Source organism: Macrobrachium rosenbergii, chromosome 21 (assembly GCF_040412425.1).
Source record: "Macrobrachium rosenbergii isolate ZJJX-2024 chromosome 21, ASM4041242v1, whole genome shotgun sequence".
NCBI classification, from domain to species: Eukaryota; Metazoa; Arthropoda; class Malacostraca; order Decapoda; family Palaemonidae; genus Macrobrachium; species Macrobrachium rosenbergii.
The window spans coordinates 57833362-57846359 of record NC_089761.1 but is presented as its reverse complement, the minus strand read 5'-3'; the positions used below and the strand labels follow the sequence as shown (position 1 = coordinate 57846359).

The following is a 12998-nucleotide window of genomic DNA, read 5'->3' as shown; positions in this document are numbered from 1 at the left end:
TAATTTCTCTAAATACTTTGCTTTTCAAGAGCTAAAAGAAGTGATAATTGGCTATGAGGTAAGTGTGTGTGTGCATGTATATAATACATATATACAAGCAAATACATAGACAGATATATATTATAGAGAACATTTGAAGAACAAAATCACTTTTAACGGGCCGATTTAGAAATATAAACTTACACATAATTCTCCCCATGCTCTGTTCAACCGAACCCGTATGAAAAATGATATAGAAAACTGCTACTTTTCCTTCCGACTTTTCTCTGTATGATTAATTCCTGAAAGTCATATGGCCAATTTAATCACACGCGCTCGCCCTTACCAGGCCGAACCTCTATAAAAAAAATATTATATATATATATATATATATATATATATATATATATATATATATATATATATATATATATATATATATATATTTACATATAATGTACAATTTTTCTTACCTTTCTTGGTTGAAATTCATACTTGATGCAGTGTTGATATCCTTTGCCTTTGATCTTGAGAGAGGTCAGAACTAGGCAGTTCCCGACGAAGTGCGCCGAGTAACCCACGCCTTTGCTTGTCTTGAAGCTGGAAAAAGGAGAAGCAATGGTCAAATCACTTCTGCACAATAAGATCAACAGAATTCAATACAAGAGATCAATGAAAGACACAAAACTCAAGTATCATGACAAAAAATAATACAAAATATTAACCTCACATATAAAAAGGTTCTAAATACAGAAGCATCGCCTAAAGGGTAAACAGAACAAATACAGGACAAATTGTCCTCATATTTCAATGGTATACAGAAATACGAGGCTAGTTCATTGATTTACTTGTATTAATTAAGGGCAATGAATATCATGTAGCCAGGTATCATTATTATTATTATTATTATTATTATTATTATTATTATTATTATTATTATTATTATTTCAGTAGATGAAACCTATTCACATGGAACAAGCACACCAAAGGGGCCATTAACTTGAAATTCAAGCTTCCAAAGGATGTTGGTTTCAACCTCCCACCGCAGCAGTAACTGATCATGACGCGAACCCGCGACATCTGAGTGGCGTCCACGACACTAACCACTATACCAGCGGACCAGGTAAATGGAGTAAGGGGAACACACACGCGACACATGTCTGTAATCCAAGGAGCGTCAATCCATAATCCCAAAAGTAATTTCAATTTTTTATTAGTGCACGGCCGTCCTTAATCTTCTTTCGTAACTACTGGGATCCACGCACATCACCTTTAAAATCTATTCACTGTAAAGTCCTGGATGGAAATCGAAAAGCTTTATTTTTACACTGATGCTGCATTATGTAAGGTTAAGCACACTTTTGCAATAAAGTAACAGCTAAATATAAGGATCTGCTTTGAAAGTAATGACTGGAAAACTGACCGATATCATTTGTTGACACTAAATTACCTTACGTTTATGTGCAATTATCTTCAAAATTCTAAAAGACACTTACTGATAAATATGTATCTTTCAATGTTAAAACAACCCCTGAAACACTTATACTGTATATTTCTAATAAAACATTATGAAAAAATTACATTTTCATCTCTGCAAAGTTTACAAGAAGAGTGTTTTATTATTTTTTCGTGTGAATTTATCGCATTTGAATGCAAGCCACATTTGTTTGTTGCATTCTACAAGTTTATCCACCAAAAACCTGCAATTTAAGAACGAGCCATGAAACATGTCCACTGTAGGCCTATATCTCGTGGCACAAGAGCATTCGTTTGACAAAACCCTTCCATCCATAATCATCATCACCACAGCAGTATCCAAATAATAGTAACAAGAACCCGTAACTGCATATCTGGGCTCATAAGAGTAGCGTTCAAATAGAAACCTTGCCGACCAAAGAGTAAACATACCTGAAAATGTACGCTTCTCTCAATACAATGGGCATTTTTACCTTCGAGATAAAAGCATCAAACAGCAAAAGGGAAATTAAATCCCTTGAAACAAAATACAGAAGTTCCGCTTTAATGCAGCTAATCCCACATCAAACCATCCGTCACAGAAAGCCTTTTAATCCTCCACATAATCCTCCAGAGTCATCAAGATACTGAACCACTAATGTGGAACTGACGTTCTGTACATCCCCCATGAAATCAGATGTTCGGATTCAGAATGGGAATTCTTCATTTCCAACCACTTTGACATATGAGATACATAAAACAATGGCGTTTAGACAAATGTACCATCTCCCCATTTCCTGAATGGTCTGCGCCAATACAAAAGTCTAAATGATAACGGAGAATGAACGCCGACATCGCAGCCATACTGCCACCAAATGTGTTGCTGTCTGACGAAAGTCCTTCCTTTAGTATGGTCTGTGACTGTAACTTTACATTACGGTGTTTACATGGGCAAACGCGTTGTCATAACTCTGTGTGATTTGCAAATTGGGGCCTAAACCTTTTTTGAATAAGAAGACCTCCTCACTGAAATATGAGAAAATCGGAAACGGGGAGTCATTCTGAAGGTGATACAAAGAAATTCATATAGACCGACAAATGAAGTAGATGTATCTCTTGCACGGTTGAGACAAGAGACCACACACTATAGTAAGCGTCCCCACGATAGCAGTAACTGAAAGAAGGGCTTAGGGAATGTGTTTTTGCTACCTCGTTTGCTACGCTAGTATTTCTAATATTGACGTTACTGTCAACAACTGTAATCGCGTACGTGTCCGCGTATCCTACTTTATAAAACGCAAATTGTATTTCCATATATTTTCATTTGAGTGTAACGTCAATAGAGTACGGAATTTAACTCTACATCTAGACTTGCCGTTGTCCAACCCGGGGTCAGCCACTCGCACCTGGTCCTTTTATATGTACACAAAATGAAGGTACCTAGGTCTTGGCTTTGGGATAGTCTGTATGCAAAGCCCTATGATTGGTATTGGCCAACTCGACCGTTTTCGATATTACCGTCACTTTTGACAGTATTTATGTTTGCACTAGAATATAGACAATTAAGAAATAAGGAAGAAGCAGGAGATAGAGACCTACGAAGTGATGAAAAGATGAGGTGAAAGAGAACTGGAACTGAAGGGACTTCATACCTACAAAGCAAAAAATCCTTGAAAGACGGAGGTCAATAACAGCGTGTCTAGGGGAGCTCCGATGAGCTCTTGATGAGCATTTTGCACAGGTGTACGAAGACTATAATGTTGTAGAAATTTCTACACACAGGATCTATCCACGATTCAGCAATTAAACGCATGCGTGCGCCAATGACCACTGACTTGTTTTCTCTCCGGAGACACCCCTTTGTTATTGGATAACGCTTAATGGTGATAAAACACACGCGCACGCACGCTCGCTCTCTCTCTCTCTCTCTCTCTCTCTCTCTCTCTCTCTCTCTCTCTATATATATATATATATATATATATAAATTATATAAAATTCTTACACACACACACACATATATATATATATATATATATATATATATATATATCCTTAGTCTTATGTTTAAAGCATAAGACTATTTCCACAGACCATTTTAACTATACATTTATATTCTACAGTTCAGGTCAACAAAACAAAAGCCCATAAAGGAACAACTTACTGTTGACTAAGACAATTGTAATTAAAACATACATAAAAAAACCAAGTAATTCAGATGGTGACAAAACTTCCCTCCAACAAATGTCTCTCTATGGCATAAGGTAATGGACACTTTCACTGCTGGGCCCAAGTAAAAAGCAAAAATTGAAAGTAAGTTAAAAGTGATTAAGGGGTCGTCAGGTGTGTAAAATGAACAGCAGGGAGGTGGATGATTTTAAGGCGTCAGCGTTTACTTGCCTGGGGCAAAATGGGAGCAGAGTTGAGTAATACAACAGGAGTTGAATGCTTCTTGTCACACTTAAGTACGAACCGAAGGGCACGGTACTGTCATTATATTGTGAAATGTCTTGTCATGAAATATTCGTACTGCAAAAATACAATGGAATTTTAAGAAAATACATGAAATTCTGTACTCAAAATCGGATGCAGAATAAAATATTAAATCGCACATGAACGAATGCAGTCAATCTAAAAAAAAATCATATATTAAACAGTTTTAAGAATGCAATATCGAATATCGAAGCCATTCTCTTAGATTAAAAAGTAATTGCAATCCAAGAACGTAATAACCGCATATAAAACGAAACGAAGTAGTCACAAAGAATATTCGTGACAAGAGAGTAAAAATAAAAAGATCCAAATAAAACTTCGCAACATTTAGATCACAAAATATTTCCTCAAATTGAAGCCATTCGATCTCCACTTTCAGTTCCGTACTAAGACATTCGTCTCTCCATCCCAGAATTTGAAATACGACGTCTTCAGAATAAACTTTGGTTCGACTTTTTATCAAAAATTTTAATCTTTCTCGGCTAAAAATGAGGAGAAGAAGAATCGTATCTGAAAGGGATTTCCTTAGGGACGACTTTCTTTCTCTCCTGCTCCCAAAAACTTTCACTTAAAAATGTCCTCCTCTCAGTTCAGTTTCATTCAAAACTTTCTTGCGGATCGGATCTGCCTAATTTATCATGTTAAGAAAGCAAGCTGCCCGCTCAAAGGAAGCCAAAATGGGCCTCGACTTCGAAATGAAAGGGCTGAAAAAAGAAAGGTCCCGAAAAAGACACCCACGAAAAAATCTGAATTCTATGATCAATCAACACCTTCGTAAAGATTCATGCCTTATGTTCAGCAAGGAAAGTTACTCTCGAAACATACAGAAAGTCAGCTTAAAATATTGACGCTAGATACGAAAAACTTTAAATCTTGAGGTATCATATCTCGCTAACATGCCTTTAATATGGATAACACTATACATTCCATACTACACATCTTTGCATAACGGACACTCATTGTGGACAATGTTTGTTTTTGGGCAGGCAACTTGCCTTTAAAATATGACTTCATTAAATTAAGTTGGACTCCCCTTTGTTTTGCACCATACACATGATACCACTTGTCTTTTTTTTTTTTTTAAATGAAAGACAGTGCTATAATCAGTCCACTGAAAACTTACAAAATAAGTAAACGTGACCAAAAGTATATCTTGACAGCTCCATATTATTATTATTATTATTAACCAGACTACCGTTAACTGTAATAAGACTCGCCCATACGGTAAAAATCTAATAAGACTCGCCCATACGGTAAAAATCTAATAAGACTCGCCCATACGGTAAAAATCTAATAACTAGCAATAATTCCGGAAACTGGTTAAAACAATAGCAGAAACTAACCCTTTGATGAAAGCGTCTACTCTGCATAAATTGGATCATCTCAAACAAAGGATCTTAAAATGAATATCGCTTCACTATCCTGACGTTCCAAACTTCTTACCTTCGAATACAGCAGTAATCAAGTTGGTCTTCCATGGCCAGCGACAAATTTCATTTACAGCTTCACGCTGTATACACACACCATTTCTGGTAATGACTCGTTGTCTGTGTTTATCTGAATTTATTTTATTTTTCGTCCTTTGTCTCACCTGGTCTTACTTACACACTGGGAAGACAACTGTCTTTTCGCCTTGCTTGATCTACAAGAGGAGTGGTGGAATAAAAGCTCGAATACATGAGTGCTTTCGAATAATAGTGATAACAACAATAGTAATAATAGCGTAGTCTCAGGGCTGGCTTCAGCATTACGTGTCAGCATGCACACTTGCATACACCATTTTTCTAACGCACAACCAAGACGAACAGAATTCCAATTTCACATACAGCTCTTGGTGAATAATTCATTTCACGCAAAGATCTCGAGAGAAGCCGAAATGAGTACGCGGCCTGGTTGCAAGAATCAAGAAGTGTTCACGAATGTATCTTAAAGAACCATACATACCACAATGAATCACACAACAATAGGAACGCAACTTTAGTTGTCTATATATTAAAAAATCGCAATAATCGTAAACATTAGTGGCCAACCACTAAACTGACCAAACCACGCATGTTACCGATGCAATATTATGGTCATCATATATCAGATTACGCTCCCATTTACCCGCGCACACACACCCACACTATTTCGGTTCTCCTAGGACCACAATCCCTACCCGACGCCCGCCCCCTCCCCCGCACTCCCGTCTTTCTCTCTATCTCTATCTCAGGAACTGTTAAATCCCAATTCATTTTCTCTCAGGCAATTCTTTAGAATCTAAATCTCTTCTCTATCTGCGGTATAAGTGAAATCCAGCCACAGGCATCTCAGCTGATTAAAATGAATGGCACCGACCAGCAGGGAATAAACTGAACTTGAATTTGCATTCATGAATGTCTATGTTCGACAAAAACTGGTTAAAATAGAAAAAAATTTAAGGTATCCAGAACTCACCATTAAAATACCGAAAGTTTTAACAAACTTTATAAACAAAAATTCACTTTAAAGAGAGCAATACATATTTCATTTATGCTTTTACTGGGGAGAAAAATAATTTTACAGGGAGTTAATATCAAACCAGAAATCCTAACTTTCCGGGCATCTGCGCGTTCAAAAGCATTATATATAATCTTGGAATCAAAAAGATGAAATGCCTTTTATGTCTAATATTAAAAATACCGCGTCCTTGCATACAGATATATACAAAAAAAACAAAAACAAATGGAGTGTATTCCTCATGGCGATTTAAAAATCGATGTATATTCAAAAGTGAGAATGACAGAGTGAGAGACTGAGAAAGAAATGAAACACTAATAACATATTCCCGTAAAACTTAGGCCAACATATGATACCAGTGGCTTGACCAGCAGATGGGATTGACAAAAAATATAACAGGTATTTGGTTATGGAGTCAACTAGCTGAAAGGCATCCATTTGCATACACTTTTACTAAATATACAAATATACTACGCAGGACTTCTCTCTCTCTCTCTCTCTCTCTCTCTCTCTCTCTCTCTCTCTCTCTCTCTCAAATACATTCATAAACATTCACACACACACAAATATATACATCTACATTTATAATTACGCACATACACATATATATATTATATATACATTTATATATAATATATATATATAAATATATATGTGTGTCACACATATATATGTGTGTCTATATATATATATATATATATATATATATATATATATATATATATATAGCCTCTATTATATATATATATATATATATATATATATATATATATATATATATATATATATATATATATAGTGCTGTGTAAGAACGAGGCGGAGAAGACGAAAGACGAAAGCTCGAAATATATAATCATGTAAAATTGCAATCGTGGGATTAGTTCACTAAACCAGCACCACTTTCATCACGACCGCATGGCTAAAGTAGCTTTACAAATAGAGAGAGAGAGAGAGAGAGAGAGAGAGAGAGAGAGAGAGAGAGAGAGAGAGAGAGAGAGAGAGAGAGAGAGAGAGAGGACAACAATAACAGCAAGAGAACGCGCAAATTTCCAGCACTGCAACAAATCTGCATCTGGCTCATCTTTAGCAATCAATTGCATCAGGAACTAGTTCCGCCTGTCGTCGCCAGAGCCGGTTTATCAGTCAGTCAGCCAAGCATCGCTGAAGAAGTGGACGTCGCAGCGAGAGCTTATTTTTCTATGATTTAATTACGCCTTCCGTTGAAATACTGAAAGGATGGCTAACTGGCCTACAAAGAACAATAATCTAATACGCGAATTCATCGCAAGGTGAATGGGCTAACACTTGCGATAAGCAAATATGCCATATAGATACCTATGCGCATCCCCACATATATAAGTTGATATTTTTTCTGATGTATTTATATCACACGTATATATGTTGGTGTTTATATATATATATATATATATATATATATATATATATATATATATATATATATATATATATATATATATATATATATATATGACATAGGCTTTAAACATTAGAAATATCGACATATATATGCTAATGCACATAGGTATCTGTATGGCGTATTTAATCATCACGTGTATTAGTGCATTCACCCTACGATGAATATACAGTACAATATAAATCAACAACGACCTCCTAACCTCACGGTTTTCCTCACATTTTGGGTCCACCCACCAATACGAGACTTGAACCCAAATGAACACGCAATCACTCGGCAACAAAGATTTAAGTCTATTTCTTCCCATACGCAAATACATCTGAATTTATATACATTTTACCACACATGAAGCAGACCCACCCTCAACATCGTGCTTAACTGTTTATTGGTCTTTGTGCTGAAAATTATATATAAATCCTAATAACACTTTTTGTTTACCGGATAGCTATATATGCCCATATGCAAATTTATGTAAAGATCTGCCTAAGACAACAGACAACCTCAGTAATGAAATATCTTTAAACGTTAATTTCAAAACTCTGTGAAATTCCGCTACTCATGACTTTCCTGTGCTTTATCTTCCTCGAATCTCTACTCACATCCAGCCTCCCTTCTCACAGCTCTCATACATAGTCTGGGTTTACCAATTCTTCTAGTGGCCACAGGAACCCAGCTGACACTATCACGTATTTAATCTCCCGAGGGTTGTGAAGGACGTGTCCTATCCCCTTCCATCTCGCCTTCATCATTATCTCTTCTTCATACGGAATAAACGGTTAAACACTTGGCTATGATGGTGAAGGATGGGTCTATTCCAGTTCTAGTCAAATGTATCTGGATTCGACAAATATAATATTACGTATGCATGAGCAGGATTGGACTCAGACCTTTCTTCATGGCCTAGTGGATAAATGTAACCTCGTTCTAACACCCCAGATACAAGTTCGAATCTCGCCCAGGCGACAGAATTTCTTCACTTTTTTCAGCATTTGGATTTAGGCTTAGTGGTGACAAGCGTTTCCAAAGTGTGAAGAAATTGAGACGTTAAGAGGGCATTATAGTAATTACAATTAAATACGTATCTGGTAAAAAGTGACCAGCTGATTCTATACATACATACATTCATATATATATATTACGAACTCTCGCCATACCCGCGCAATAACTTCTCGCTGCTGGGGAGAAAGGGCGTTGGGTCTGGTATGATACATGAAACATACGTACCGGGGTCTAAGCGATGTCAGGCAGGGCAGCCGATCGAGACCACAGGTCTACCCAAAGCAAATCAAAGTCCTTCAAAGAAGGCATCGTGCTTACCCCATATAATAAAAGCACGTTAAAAAAAAAAAAAAAAAAAAAAAAAAAAAAAAAATATATATATATATATATATATATATATATATATATATATATATATATATATATATATATATATATATATACAGTATATATATTTATATATTGTATATATGTGTGTGCGTAGATGATGGAGAGCAATGGAGCTCCATACTACTAAAATAGCAATAAAGATACTATCAAAAACGTAACGTAGTTTAAAAACTAAGAACTAAGAAATATAACATTTTAAAGGGTAAGCACCAATATACATAGGCATTTTTGCGTTATTCGGATAGTTGAACCTCAAGAAATTTATACTCATTGTCAAAACTTGTTATTATGTTAGTTTCAATTTTAGATAGTAATTTTGTTGTCTGCTAAATGAAAAAGAAAATTCATACTATTGCCATCTGTCATCGGGAAGTCACTATTGCATTTTAAAATTCGAATACAGCAAATTTTATGGTTCATTACGAAAAAGAATCGAGTACGTCTGATAACAGGTTGGAAACTGAGACCGAATCTACTTTTTACTGATTGGTTAGGTTCCAAAGACCAGATCGTGCGCCTAAGGAAAATTTATCGCAGCCTCAGACTGTGTTGTCCTTGAGAAGTTACTTTGGATTCTTGTACTATTTTCTTTTATGCTTTAAGTGGACATGTTTTAATAAACTATTTGTGCTATCTACACTACAGCGAAGATCTGGCTCTTTCAGATCATTAAGAGTATTTTAGTCTCTGTTCAAGGAATTCTTATTTATTACATAGATTCCCTTCTCGCATTCACAAACCTTTTATTGTAATACTCTTTGTAGGTAACGTTTCCTAACATCAAAGTAATCAGTCGTAAATGGCCACCAAAGCATGTAGTATTCAAATATATCGATGCCCGTACAAAGAGAAAATAGAAACAAAATCTGAGTTTAAGAGTTCAGTTTAATGAGAGAGAGAGAGAGAGAGAGAGAGAGAGAGAGAGAGAGAGAGAGAGAGAGAGAGAGAGAGAGAGAGAGATTGCAGCCAAAATTTGGCTGCGTGCGAAAGTGGTCTGGACTACATGTACTGTTTCATTTATTTATGTATACAATAATTTTCAGTCTTATGTGTGGATGTTAGTAAGTAAGGGAGAGAAGCTGTTGTATGTTGAAGTTCTCATGCATTATCAAAAGCACTTTTAATGCTGCATCGTCTACGTACTTCGACTTATCTCTGAGTTTGTTATGACTAGTCAATCCCCAGTTGTATCTTCTTAGCAGACAACGTTCTCAAGTCCACCTTTTGCTTATTTAGCTCCATTTTAAATTTGGATGATCTATTCGAGCCACGCTGTAATTTCACTAGTTTCTGTTCCCCTTTATATATGTTTCCATATGATATACTCGTATTTGTACTTCAAAAAAGTGACGTGTTTGCTCATCAACGTTTTTCCAAGCTTCCATTAATATTTTTTTAAATCGTAAAAAGTTAAAACAAATGCTATAAAAAAGAAAAAATTATACATTGTACCAAAACGAGATTACACACCAACTTCAATGCTCTTCTTGCCGAAGTAACCGGGGAAAATTATCGGTTCACATCAAACCTATAGAAACCATATTAGCCTTCTTACTAAAGAAATATAAAAATATCAACTTCTCTTCAGTGTTTGAGTTTTCCACCAGGTCACAGTATCCTTAAATGCGACAGAAGGAAAAGGGTACCTATATCTTTTTGACAATAAAAGCTGAAGTAGCAGGCACAGTGAGCAAAGAAGAGTTTCAAGCACAGCTGTTTCTTGCGCTAACGCTTTAGGCAGAACAACCTATCTGTAGTTGTTAGTCAATATGAATTACGTACTTCTAATCACGTGATATACGTGTAAAACTGCCTGTGTCTGCACAAGCCCCATAGCATCTTATGACAAGTGGTTTTTGAAAAATGCACATTAAAAACAATCACCGGCTCTCCCTCCAATGCCACAATGAGTAACGAGCACCTGGCGTGAAAGTCCAAAAACAACTAGATATTTTATTACTCGTGACGACGACGTATCGTAAATTCAGACACTTGACACCATACTAAAGAGAACGACAAACATGGGTTTTAAGTACTCCGCAAACACCATAAAACTTGTTCTATTCCCGTACAGGAGTTGTGGCTTGAAGAGAAAATTAAAATGTAGGAAAGAGTCGTCACTGGAAATGACGCGCGGTATATGTTCTCTGAATGCCAGACGTGCAAAACAAAGGGAATGGGTAGTAATAAGCGAAATTGCTAAACGTAAACGGTTTCAGATTAAAGGAGAAATTTTAATCTGGAGTAATTAAGAGTACATGTCAGAGAGAGAGAGAGAGAGAGAGAGAGAGAGAGAGAGAGAGAGAGAGAGAGAGACATAATCTGGTGCATACACCAATAACAGTATGAATATTGCGCTGAAAACCTGGATCCAAATGAAATTTTCAGGCACCAAAGCTGAGCAAAATTGAAAAAAAAAGAAAGGATGAGACTTGACAAAAATCTTTCGTTTTAGTAATAATAATAATAATAATAATAATAATAATAATAATAATAATAATAATAATAATAATAATAACAGAATGAGATGAATAACGACGAAAATGTCAGAACTGCCAGAGTGACAGCAGTTTGAAAAAGTATCAAGAAAGTTTCTGGGTTGAAGGAAGAAAGTGCTACAAAATCTAACATCATTCAAAACACCACCTGTCCTCAATTGATTGTATTATATCAAGGATTTCATGCTTGTACGTTACTATCATTCCACGGAAAATCTCCAAAGATACAAAGAGTTTTTTTTTTTTTCAGTCCCATTCGAGACATTTCTGTAACGGTACTACTTCTACGTCAGTAAATACGTTTGTGCCTTTGAAGAAAAATCTACTTGCATCAGTCAACTTTTATAGTTGTTACTTGAGTTACGATAGCATGTAACTCCAATGGAAGATCATTGTTACACAGAATAATACCGATATAATTACTTAGCTGGTATTTTAGAGCCATTAGCCAATTAACACGCTGCATCAAGAAAATGTTCTCTCCATATTGAAATTTTTATTGAAAATATAAGTATTGCCGAGGTATTTAAAAAACTAATTTCTAGTGAATCTTTGCGTTCCACATATAAGAAAGCTTTTAACATCATAACCATATGGCTTAAATTTGCATCTCACCTCCGAACACGGAATTAATTTTTTGTAAAATATTCGAGCGACATGTCAAGTCATATATATTCCGCATATATTCCGTCAGGTATTACCAAAGTATTAATTTCTAAAAATAAATAAGTAATCAGACCACCGATAAGCACTGAGCTTTGGTAATGGAATTTCTTTTTACATGGTATACCAATTTTTATATGATATACCAATATTCTTTTTATATGATATACCAATTAGTGCTTTCTGTGGAAGGAAGAAAATATAATGGGACAGGAAAAACTGGTCGGGTATTAACCCAAAGGCAGAGCGCAGCAACTTGCGACATGACACACATTTCAAAAAAGTATATTTCATATTCGTCTCAAGCAGATATGCCGCGGCCACCATAACAAGTACATGAAAATACCAACGAAAGATTTTACCCTACCTAAGTAAATGAACAACACAATGTTTTCTGTTTAATTAACATACCATTTTCATTCTGAAATTTTTTTCTGAAGATAATGAGCAATCCTATTTACGATATCTTCATTCCAGAACAACACAGGACATTTTGCGGAAGCGTATTCGAACAAAATTCTTGACCTTATACCAGAAACCAGCCCAGTTTTGTTATTACTTGCAATAAATAAAAAAGGTATACAAAATCTACACACACACACACATATATA

General features: G+C 35.6%; 1 protein-coding gene across 1 annotated transcript in view; it reads right to left on the bottom strand.

The window, feature by feature from the left end:
• LOC136850224 (neurobeachin-like) overlaps window positions 1–581 on the bottom strand; it is a 536778-nt gene extending 536197 nt beyond the window's left edge. The window contains 1 exon segment of the mRNA XM_067123859.1: window positions 453–581. The gene's annotated coding sequence lies outside the window, so the exon portion shown is untranslated.
• Between the last annotated feature and the right edge of the window lie 12417 nt (window positions 582–12998).